This window comes from Dasypus novemcinctus, chromosome 12 (genome assembly GCF_030445035.2).
Source record: "Dasypus novemcinctus isolate mDasNov1 chromosome 12, mDasNov1.1.hap2, whole genome shotgun sequence".
Classification (NCBI taxonomy): Eukaryota; Metazoa; Chordata; class Mammalia; order Cingulata; family Dasypodidae; genus Dasypus; species Dasypus novemcinctus.
This window is the reverse complement of record NC_080684.1, coordinates 55,442,042-55,454,313: the sequence shown is the minus strand read 5'-3', so window position 1 is coordinate 55,454,313 and position 12,272 is coordinate 55,442,042. Positions and strand designations below refer to the sequence as shown.

The window sequence follows — 12,272 nt, the reverse complement described above, 5'->3', positions numbered from 1 at the left end:
TTTTGTTAAATAATGATTTTCTGCAATTAGCCACTTAAATACCTTAATTTAAACAATGCTTTGTAAAACTTTTATAATTATTTATACCCTTAAGACAAATTTTACCTTCACAGAACACATTCTCTTACTTAGGTTACTACAATACTTTCTAAGAACCTGGGCAGAATGCAAAGATATTTTGGCTTTGACACCCTAAGGTGGGAACTTTACCGCATTTATTCTGATTCTGCTTTTCACCCTCTTCACTTCCCCCCCCTTCCAGGCAGTCAGGTGCACAACAAACAGGAATGCGGCTTATGAATAGAAGGGTGGACTCACGGGAAAGGGGCAAGCCGCTCCCCCCTTTCCAGCTTTCAGCCAAAATGGGCAGACAGAACCTACTCAAATTTGGCAACTCTCCCAGGGACCCAGCCACCCTGACTGGGACATCCCCAACAAACTTGGGTGCGTGGCGCGGACACAGATGGCCTCCAAGCCCCGGCAAAGGGCCAGACCAGAGACAAGACAGCAGAGCATGCACAAACATCTAGACTCCACAAACATCCAGACTCCTCAGCTTTTGCCCAAGAATCATTTCACCCCCTTGCCAATGGCAAGGGAGGGCTCCAGCTCAGCTGTAATTCCACTTTACATAAGGACACAACTCCAACACTAGCATTGAGCTGACACAGACAGAATCACAAAGGTCACTAATCTGACCCACAAGTTATATATTTATTTTCACCATGGCTGCCCCCACAGCCATCACAAACCTCAGAACACTTAACATTTGGTATAAAGTGAATTCATTCACAAGTTAGCGCCATAACAAAAGATTTCAGCTAGACTTTTCCAGTGTTTAAACTTTACACCCAGACCAAGCTCCACCAGAAAAGCCGATCCATTTTCCTGTAACCAAGTTTTGTTTCCCTTAATCTAGACCAATTTCCAGGACATTAGGACTTGAACCTATAAATAGCCCTTCCTATTAAAATCGAGACTCCACTCCTTTAGTGGATATAAGACCAGTACCAGATTCTAACATGCAGTTAGACAAACCCAAAACACCAGGGCTTTTCCCCGGTTTTCCTCCTTTTCCCAAGCCTAGAGAGAACGGCTTCCCCCCAGCCTTCTGGGGCTACTAGGGTTCTCTCGGGAGGTGATCAGCCTCCCCTTCCTAGCAATTAAAGCTAGGGCCTTCCAGACTGTGCTCACCCGGGGAGTCTTACCTTCTTCCAAGTTCGGAGTTCTTTTTCGTTCCCAGAATCTTTCTCTTCAGACCTTCCATTGCCCTCGATTTTTGTCGGGAAGATTCTGGTGGAGCCCACATCTTTTCTGGATTAAATTTAATCCAGGGGCGCCCAGATTTGGGGTTCACCTGAGTCCTCCCGGCTTCCTCGGGGATTTGGAAGGGGCAGCAAAATGCTACCATCTCTGGCCTTCATTTGTAGTCCCACTAGAGTCGCCAAAAATGTTGTGGAATTTAAGAGAAGTTCAATTATTTGAGTACAGAGAGGCCAGGACTCAGGAATGATTTTGAGAAGGAAAAATGGTTTATTGACGGCCGGCCGGACTCGGGAACTTCTGTTTGAATCCCGAGCCCCTAACAAGATTTTCAAACATCTTTTATACACAGAGAGGAAAGGCCAAATGGTCCCTTTGTTTCAGTTCTCAATAGGCTTCAATTAGCATATATCTCTTCCACATCTTAGGTAAGCTTTTAGCATGGACTCCAGATATTCTAGATAAGCTTTTAGCATATTTACTTTTTGCATTTCCCCTAAATACTTAAAGTTTATAGCCCTTGCATTGTTAAACATTTCCTGGGACTGGAGCCGCTGCCACTGTCCCTAAGGGCAGGACTGCAGCCTCTTACCATTCCACACCCACAAGTCAAACAACTTAATTATCTCTGAAGAGACAAAGTGCCTTCCACCCATAGCCCACATCAATGTGAATGCAGTTTGTGATGGGTCAGAAGAACAGTGGCTCACCAACTTTAACCTAATTTTTGTAACACCTTAGTGTAAAATTAGTTGATTGAATCACATTTTTCCATAAAAGTAATTTGAGTCAAGAAGAAATTGGAATTTTGATAAGACAAACCTGCCGAAAGCTAATGATGGGGTGGGGGGTGGGGTATGTGGGAACCCTTACATTTCGTAATGTAACATTTTCTTTTATTTCATTTTTTAAAAAATTTTACATTAAAAAAATATGAGGCCCCCATTCACCCCCACTGCCCCCACCCCACCACTTCCCCCACAGCAACACTCTCCCCCATCATCAAAAAATATGGAACGCTTCACAAATTTGCATGTCATCCTTGCGCAGGGGCCATGCTAATCTTCTCTGTATCGTTCCAATTTTCAGTATATGTGCTGCTGAAGCGAGCACTGTAATGTAACATTTTTTGTGATCTATGTATCTTTAAAAAGAAAAGACAATTTAGTAAATAATAAATAAATAAATAAATATAAACAAATAAATAAAAGCTAGTAGCAGTCATGGAGTCAAGATCAGGAAAATGATACAATGACTGAACCTGAAATGCCAGTGATAAGCATGAAGGTGGTTGAAAACCAGTCAGGAGCAGAGGTACGAAACAAAGGAGAAACTAAGCAGGAAATTAGTCAGTCACTCTTGCAATTTTCCTGTTATTGCTCTTACCAGGACTAAAATCCATTGCTCATCTATCAGTGTAGTGGTTGATTGCCAGCATCTGTTCTGACTGGCCAGTGTCCATGTGGTACCTAGTGCTAAGTGTTCTGCCTCTATTACCTGTGTGCCCTGCGGTAACGGTTGCTAAATATTCTGGCTCCACTTCAAATGTAAACTAAATACTTCAAGAAAAACTGAAACTTTTTAAAGTTCTGCTGTCTAAGTCACAGAATTTTTTGTTGTTGTTTATCTTTTTCGTTGAAATTCTCATTTGGCTTGAGGAAATTATAGAGTAAAGCTCACTACGGTACCTGGCTTGAGCCTTTCTTAGTCCATCCAATCTTTTCTTTCTGGAGACTGGCTCATTTCCCTGTTTCACAGTTCATTGAAGCCCTTTGTGGTCACTGAGTCCCATCCATCTTATTTTGGGTTGACTTCTGAATCTCACACATTTAGAGTAGACGACAGGGATAAGTGAAATCTGGAAACAAAGGTCCCACTCTGGAAAGGCGTGTGACACCTAAAAGCAGATTTAACAGAAATGAAATTAGACAGCTTTGAAAGTGATAGGTGTGAATAATATAGGACATCCTGTGACCTTGCAAAGAAAATAGTCATAGTTTCTTTTGCAGGACAAAAAAAGGTTGACGTTTATTTTCAGACTGTCATATTGTTAATGAATTACAACATAGTATTGCTTATAACATTTAAAAAATGTCATATATGTGATTTTGGAGTTTAATATTTCCTAGTTCATCTCCTTATCTTTGCATATTTTTCTAGATTTTAACTTCACCTCTTTTACAGGCATATTTTTCCCCTTTCATCTTTCTGAGTTGCATATTTTCTAATTGTGCCTCTTTGGTTTTCTATTTTATACTTAGCACTTATTTGAGGCTTTTCATCTTCAAAGCTCCTAGAGAACATTACCTAATTAATCTTCTCCACAGTCTTGTAAGGAAAGTCATTATTCGAATTCTTACTTTTTACATGTGGGAAAAATAAGGCAGAGGTTAAATGGCTTACCAAATATCATTAAGAGAGTGAGTTGCAGCCTAGACTGAGCCTCCTAAACTCAATCTATGAGATCATGTAGTTTCTATTTCTTCCCTTCAATATGTACTTTCTGGTGTTTCCTAATGTCATTTATTCACTTTGATGTTACAAATTTTATTTTTTCATATTTCAATCTGTCCTAGGAAACAGTGAATTTTCTTCTTTTAATAATTATTTCAAGTATAATTCTGTTACGTAGTTTTCTCATTAAATGTATTTTTCTATTCACAATACTAGTTTTTTCCTATATTTGTGTGTTTATGTTTAATTTTGTAAGCATTTGCAATATCTTCCATATTCTTTTTAAACTGTTTGCAATTTCAACTTTAATATAAGACTTGATTAGCTAATCCATAATTATAATAGGAGAAAGAACAGCTTTAAAATCATAAGTTTAATATTAGAATACTGACTACTATTCGGTTTACTCTAAATAGATTGGCCAAATAAATCAATGTCTTTAAACTATGCTATCTTCATCTAGATAGGAAAAAAAAAATGGAATTTATATTTTACTGGATTGCTGCAAAGATGAAATAGATACAGAGACATGGAAAATACTTAGCACAGCATCTATAAACAGAGTTTATTCAATTCTTTTTTCTTCTTTTAAAAAGCTCTATTATGGTTTGTTAAGTAATAAGGTGTATTTTACATAATTTAAAAGGCTAAGACATTAAACGTACATTGTTATGAGTTTTGACAAATGTATACAGCTGTCTATCTGTTATCTGGCTCAAGATGTAGAATAATCTGTCATCCCTGTAGGTTTCCTAATGACTGTTTCTAGTTAATAACTCTGCTGAAGCAATTAGCATTCTGATTATCTCCATATATTAGTTTGAGTTATTCTACAACTTGATATGAATGGAACATTTAAACTGTATGTATTTCTACCTTCTTTCATTCAGCATGTCTTTTGAAATCCATCTATATTGTTGGATGTTCTATCAGTAATTTTGTCCTTTTCCTTTTTTTTTTTTTATGTAAGGATCTTTCCTTCTTAAAATTCTTAAGTTTTCATAATAAATAAGAATTTTATTGAAACAGAAATATTTTCTTCAAACAAATCATAGTGGATATTTTCCCTTTAAGTTCTGAGGTTGCTATGAATTAAAAATTTTCATTTTCTAATTTTAAGCAATACTTATTTGAGATAAATACAGCTTGATTATGATATTTTGTATACTTCATTGTGATAATTTTGTACAAGTTTTAAATACACATCAATTTATTTTGGAAAACCTGATGCAGCAGTGCTCCAACATGTATTCACCAAATGCAATGAATGTGCCACAAAGATGAAAGAGGTTGTTGATATGGGAAGAGTGGCGTGAGGCGGGGTGGGAAGTATATGGGAACTTTTTATATTTTTTGAATGTACCATTAAAAAAACATAAGACACAGCTAACAGCAATAACAACAACAAAAAAGAAACTATGTGATTAAAATTTTATAATACTCATGGAAGGAATTACTGTGAGAATGATAGAAGACATATCATGCAACAGTCTAATTAGAAAAAGAGGATAGGCAGCTGTGGGTGGAAGATTCTTTAAGAAATGAAACTTGATAAAAATGATATGTCCTTTTCTTTTTGTGTCTTAGTCTCCTACTGATGGACATCTGGGTTGTTTCCAGTTTGTGGACATTCTTATAAAAGTCTTTTTGTAAGCAAATATTTTTATTTATTTTGTGTAAATACCTAGAAATGAAATTGCTGAGTCATAGGGTAGATTATTTTCCATAGTGGTTGCACCATTTTATACAGCCTTCAACAATATATAAAAGCCTTTTTGCTCCACATGTTTGCTAACACTTGGTATTGACAGCATTTTAAATTTCAGACATTCCATTAGGTGTGTAGTTAATGGATTTACTTTGAATTTCCCTCCTCACTAATGAAACTGAAAAATAATTGGTATAATTCTTTTTCTGGAAAGTACTATTGTTTCTTCCCTTAACATTCTGCTACTCCTCAGAACATTTTTCTTAACTTTTAAAGAAAGTAATAAATAGATTTGTAATTTTATAATTTTAACTTTATAGAAGTTATACAATGGAGATGATTCTTCCATTGAAAGCAAGATAAAATATATAGCCAATGTCCTATTTTAATTCTCAATATTCTCTCCATAAAACTGACAATATTCAAATATGGTCCCTTAGTGATGAAACAAGCCTGTATTATCTTCTGAAAATAGAAAAACCTTGCATTTTTTTAAGAGTTTGATGTAAAGTTTTTGGTGAATACAGAAAGAAGTCTGGAAAAATTATAACAGACCCATGAGTTTCCCTTAAAGTCAGAGGCTAGAGGGCAAGTCATGTCAAAAATGGGATGAATGAGATTTCTGTTCTTACTAAATGTAGACATAGATTGAATTACTTGAGAAACAATGTCTTAGAGAATGACCATCAAAATTTAGGTCTTCTCATTTAAGTGACACCTGCAGAGATTGTTAGAGAGGAAAAGGAAAAGGAAGATTGTGAATCACTCAACTGGATTTCAAGTTCCTCCTGAGAAAAAATCATTGGCATTTCTATTACATCTTCTCCCACTTTCCATTGCTTAGCACAGTTTCTTCTGTACACAGAAGATACTAAAATTAAATATTATTTTACTAGCTGTATTTACAAAATAAAGTGCACTTCAGATATTTTCAACACAGCTACTTCAACCTTTTTTCTCCATTTGTCATTTATCAACCACTTACTTTAGAAAGTACTGAATCCAGTTCGTTGGACTTACCCAGGTCAGCTGACACAGAGGTGACAATGGTCAACCAGCACACCAGGGAACTGAGAGTGCCTACAACTGCAAGCAAGAAAATCACAGCCATCAACTATGTGGGATCTAAGCCCCCTTTTGATATAGAGGTGGAGCGAACATCACCATGCCAGGTTCCACTGGATGGAGGAATAAAATATGGATTGGAGTGACTTACTGGTATTCTATTATAGAACTCCTGCAACTAGTAATGGAAGAAATTGTATCATTGATGTGGAGAAAGTAGTCATGGTAGTTGCTGAATACTGGGAAAGAGAAGAACAGATTGATGTACGGGCACTTTCAGGACTTGGAGTTGTCCTAAATGATATTGCAGGGACAGATGCTGGACATTATATATACTGCCACAATTCACTGAATGTACTGGGGGAGAATGCAAACTACAATGTAAAGTATTATCCATGCAGTGCAGGAATGTTCCAAAATGTATTCACCAAATGCAACGAATGTGCCACAATGATGAACGAGGTTGTTGATGCAGGAGGAGTGGGGTGGGCTGTGGGGTATATGGGAACCTTTTATATTTTTTAATGTAACATTTTTGTGGTCTATGTATCTTCAAAAAATACAATTAAAAATAAATAAATTATTTTTAAAAGTACTGAAAATATGAGTATTCAAAAACAGGATAAAAGTGTATGTGTCATGGAGAGTAATTTTGCACACAGTATACAGTTGATTGCATTTAGACTTTTCAGCAGATAACAGCATAGTTGATCAAGCTGCTGATTTCAGCTGTCTAGCTACTGAACTGAATCAGCTATTGGTGATATTATTGATTTGTCAATTAACAACCTTAAAGTATGAGAAAAAATAAATTATCTACAGACCAAAAGAATTTCTATTCCATGACTTGACAAGGATACGTCATACAACCTATCTGCCTGTCTGCAAAAAATAGATAGATGAAAAGAAAAGAGAATCCAAAAATAGATACAATTAGAAATGTGAATTTAATTTATGATGAGAGGGCAGTTCAAGTGGATAAAAGAGGAAATATTTAACAACTGGCACAGAAAAACTGGGAAAATACCCAAAATTAAATTTGAAGAAGAATTTAAATCTTTATCCTTAACTTTTCCTTACATCAATAAAAATTCAAAATACACCAAATATTTAAAACTAGACAGATAAATTCAGTGAAAAGGAAGAAAGTCATGCCAGCAAAAATCTTAATGTCAGGCAGAATAGTAGCTGTACTCAGTCATGTTAGTGTAAGGTTATGAGAGTGAAGGAAGTAGGAGGTGAGACACTAAGAGTGATGAAGAAAAATGTGAGTCACTCATGGCTTAGAGTTAGGGGATGTTACAAAAGACAAATTGATCAATTGTTAAACATGCTTACTTACAAGAGTCTTGCCTATTATTTTTTGTCTTATCCTTTCTTAAATTGATATATTCTTTCACCTATGAGATAGGAAGATAAACTTTTTTCACTGAAATATCATACTATGTTTTTGTTCATTCACTACTCACAGCTCCAAAATTTGAAAATCACTATTCCATTGTTATTGGACCTGTTAACATTAAAATACAGTAATCCTATTGCTAAAATGTTGGGCATTTATTACATCAACATAAGTCAACTGCATATAGAGAATAACACAATGTCAGATATTCCTCAAATTTTTATACTTATATTATAAGTACCAGGGAGGAATCCTCTCATCCCAATTATTTGCCACTGATCTGTATGTAGGACTTTGAGATTTTCTTCTCTCTGCCCAGTTCTTTCTTGAAAAATAGTGAAAACTTAAAATAGTTCATGAAAATGAAATTTATACAGAAGGCTTAATCACTCTTCCCCCAAAAGCTTGGACAACTAATAGGGACAAAAATGAAGATGACAGTATCTTTAGCATCTCCACATCTATGTTTATGTTTCTACCTGATACCTAACATGCCTTCTACTAATTTTTCCTCACTCCTCTTTTTTTGGTTTAATTTTTTTATTTTAATTTTATTTTTAATGAAGCTTTAGATTGCATATATGTTACATAAAAAATATAGGGGATTCCTATACACCCCACCTCAGTCCCTTCCATATTTTCCCACATTAATAACATCTCTTATTAGTGTGGTACATTTGCTACAATTGATGAACACATATTGAAGCACTGATAATAACCATAGACTATAGTTTATGTTATAGTTACACATTGCCCTGCACAATTTAATAGGTTTTGACAAAATGTATAATGGCTTGTATCCATCATTGGCCACTGTTCTCTCTTCTACATTATGGAACTATAAAGGTTAAATCTACCTCTCTGAACATAGCCAGCACTTGGAGGTCGCTGTTTTGGGTCTTTTTAAAAATTAATTCCAATGTCCCCAAAATATCCCTATATTACACTTATTCTTCCCTCTCCCTCCCCTCAGAATCTCTGGTGACCAATGCCTTTATATCAGTAATACCAGTTCTTCCTTTGCCAGAATAATAATAAGTCTATGATAGAATAATAATAAGTCTATATTAGTCCATTGTTCATTCTCCAGTCTGAAGGATTTTGAGATGGTGATGCCTGTTCTGTTTCTGATTGAAGGGGGCTTAGATCCTATGAGGCAAATGGATGAAACTGTCTTGCTTGCATTTGTAGATACTCTGTTTTTTGACATGGGTGTTGTCCTTCATTCTTTTGTTTGTTGTCCTGAATGAGTCCAATGAACTGGGGAATAGTTGTTGGACACAACTCTGCTGAGATTCGGAGTTCAACCGGCATATGGACAGACCAAAGATTTAAATCTCTGGCACATATATATAACAAGGATAGTGCTCAAATAAAAGGGGCAGAAGAGCAATGTGTAGGCAAATTATAAACGAGTCTGTTATGTTGAGAGGGGCATAAATTAAAAAGTAAGGCTCACAGATAGGATGCTGAATTCTTGAGACTGTCCTGCTTATCGTGTCTAGATGATTCTAGAGCCCTCAGAGCTCTGCTGTTTGAGGCATTGTTTTCTGTAGCAGCCAAAGAGATCCTGCTGAGATGTGCATAAATGTAACCTCTGGAATGACCTCCCAACTCACTTTGAAATCTCTTAGCCATAAAAACTTATTTGTATTTAATATTTCCTCCTTTTGGTCAAAGTCTTTTCCCAGATGCATTTTTAGTTGGTAATAATCCCTTGGTGCCATGAAGGCTTATCCCCAGGAGTCATGTCCATGCTGGGGGGAAAGTAGTGAATCTACATGGTGAATTTGGTTTAGAGAGAGACCACATTTGAGCAACAAGGAGGTTTTCAGGAGTTAACTTACACAAATATATATGATAGTAGGCTAAGTTTCAATTTCACAAGAAATGTTCCATAAGTGCAATCATCAAATCAAGGGTCTGGTATAATGGCCATCCTTCTTCACTAGGCACTGCTCATGTACTCAGGGGATTCTTACAGCTCTATTAGTAGCAGGAATGTAGCAGGACTCCCCAGGATGGGAATTCAGTTTGGTTTTTTTTTATTGTTTTGTGGTTCTCCACCCCCTAGACAATGCCCCATGAATCCTTGAACATATTAATATGCCATAGAGGCATGCCTCATATGTACTCCTCCCCACCCACCTCCCCCATCACCAACCCCCCACACCAGTGATCCTCCCCTGCCACAGTTGTAACCCTTCTATGAACCAAAACCTCCTGAAAAACAAAGCCCCAAAATAAGCAAATAAAATTAATAAGAAAATAAAATAATAAAAATTAACAAATAAAATACAAAAATTAAAAATACAAAAATAAAAATAAAATAAATTTTACTCATGTCTTTCATCACTGTAAGATCTGTTATGTTTTATTTACAGTGACAATTTCTTCCATATGTTCCCACAGTCCTTTTTTTTTGCTTTATCTTCAAAGAAGCTTTTAGGTCACAGCAAAGTCACATAGAAAATATAGGGGATTTCCATACTTAGCTCTCAATTTTTAAAAAAAGTTGTTTTAAAAACACAAGGTTAAATATGTTCCTCTCTTCTTTAATACTCTTCAAAGACCTTTTACTACTCCTAGCATATAATCTAAAATCCCTAATGTGGCCCACAAGCCTAATCTGGCTACTTGCCTTCCTACCCATCTTGATATACTGATTTTTTAATTTGCAAGATATGCCATATTTCTTCTTGCATGTATGAAAACATATTTGTAGAGACAATTCCAAAGGTCCTGGTAATATAAAGCTAGAGACTGATTAATTCTGTCTCTCCACCATTATCTGAGAAATATATTGAATTGTTGGTTGCAGCATTGAGTAATGAAGAAAAGAAAGTGAAAAATTTGTGTTGCTGGGTTGCAAGCATGAAGAAATAAAATAAAACCCTGGAGCCACCTCTATCTGCTTGTTTTAACCCGATTTCTTACCATGACCCTCGTCTCAGATAATCTATATTCTTGTTTCTAACTCTATGAGTTTACTTATTCTAATTATTTCATATCAGTGAGATCATACAATCTTTGTCTCTTTGTATCTGGCTTACTTCACTCAACATGAGTCTTCAAGGTTCACCCATGCTATTGCATATATCAGAATTTCCTTCCTTTTTATAGCTGAATAATATTCCATTGTATGTATATACATACCATATTTGTTTAATCACTCATCATTTTATGGACAATGGGGTTGCTTCCAACTTTTGGAAATTATGAATAATGCAGCTCTGAACATCAGTGTGAAAATACTTGTTCAAATTCCTGATTTAAAGTCTTTTGGAAGAGAGATTGCCAGGTTATATGGTAATTCTATACTTAGCTCTCAGAGGAACTGCCAAACTCTCTTCCACAGCAGCTGCACCATTTTGCATGTCCAACAGCAATGAATGAATGGTTCTAATTCTACACATCCTTTCCAAGACTTTTCTGTTTTTTAACAGTAGCCTTCTAATGGGTGTTAAAGAGTATGGGGTTTTGATTTGCATTTCCCTGATAGCTAATGATGTTGAGAATCTTTTCATGTGCTTTTAACAACTTGTACATCCTCTATGGAGAAATGACTATTCTAGTCCTTTGTTCATTTTTAATTGAGTTATTTGCCTTTTAATTGAGTTGTAGAATTTCATTAAATTCTCTGAGTATTAAACCCTTACCAGACATGTGGTTTCCAATTTTTTTTTCATTGACCAGCCTATGTTTTTATTTTCATGATAAAGTCCTTTGATGCTCAAACATTTTTAATTTTGAAAAGGTCCCCAATATTTTTTTTTCTTTTGTTGTTTGTGCTTTGGATGTAAAGCCTAGCACAAGATCCTAAAGACACTCCCTATATTTTCTTCTAGGAATTTTATAGCTCTGGTTTTTATATTTAGGTCTTTGATCCATTGGTGAGTTAATTTTTGTATATAGTGTGAGATAGAGGTCCTCCTTCATTCTTTTGCAAAAGGATATCCAGTTTCCCCAGCATTATTTGCTGATGAGAACATTCTTTCCCAATTGAGTGGAGTTAGAAGCCTTATCAAAATCCATTGGCTATAGATATGAGAGTCTATTTTTGAACTCTCAGTTTAATTCTATTGGTCTATACATATATCCTTTTGCCAGTACCATGCTGTTTTGACCACTTAGCTTTTTAATAAGCTTGAAAATCAGGAAATATGAGTCCTCCAACTTCATTCTTCTTTTCAATAGGTTTTTGGCTATTAGGGCCCCTTATCCTTCCAAATAAATATAATTACCTCTCCATTTCTGAAAATATGCTGTTGGAATTTTGATTGGTGTTACATTGAATCTGCAAATCGTTTTGAGTTGAATTGACATCTTAACAACATTTGTCTTCCAATCTGTGAGGCACGGAATGTCCTTTCATTCATG

At 35.6% G+C, this 12,272-nt stretch overlaps 1 non-coding gene and 1 pseudogene across 1 annotated transcript; one reads left to right on the top strand and one right to left on the bottom strand.

The window, feature by feature from the left end:
• The window catches only part of LOC101433455 (ribosome biogenesis protein NSA2 homolog pseudogene), a 75,829-nt pseudogene that overhangs the window by 25,536 nt on the left and 38,021 nt on the right, over positions 1-12,272 (top strand).
• On the bottom strand, positions 2,269-2,376 carry LOC111765399 (U6 spliceosomal RNA). The gene has a single exon (XR_002797757.1). It is a non-coding gene; the product is annotated as a U6 spliceosomal RNA (small nuclear RNA).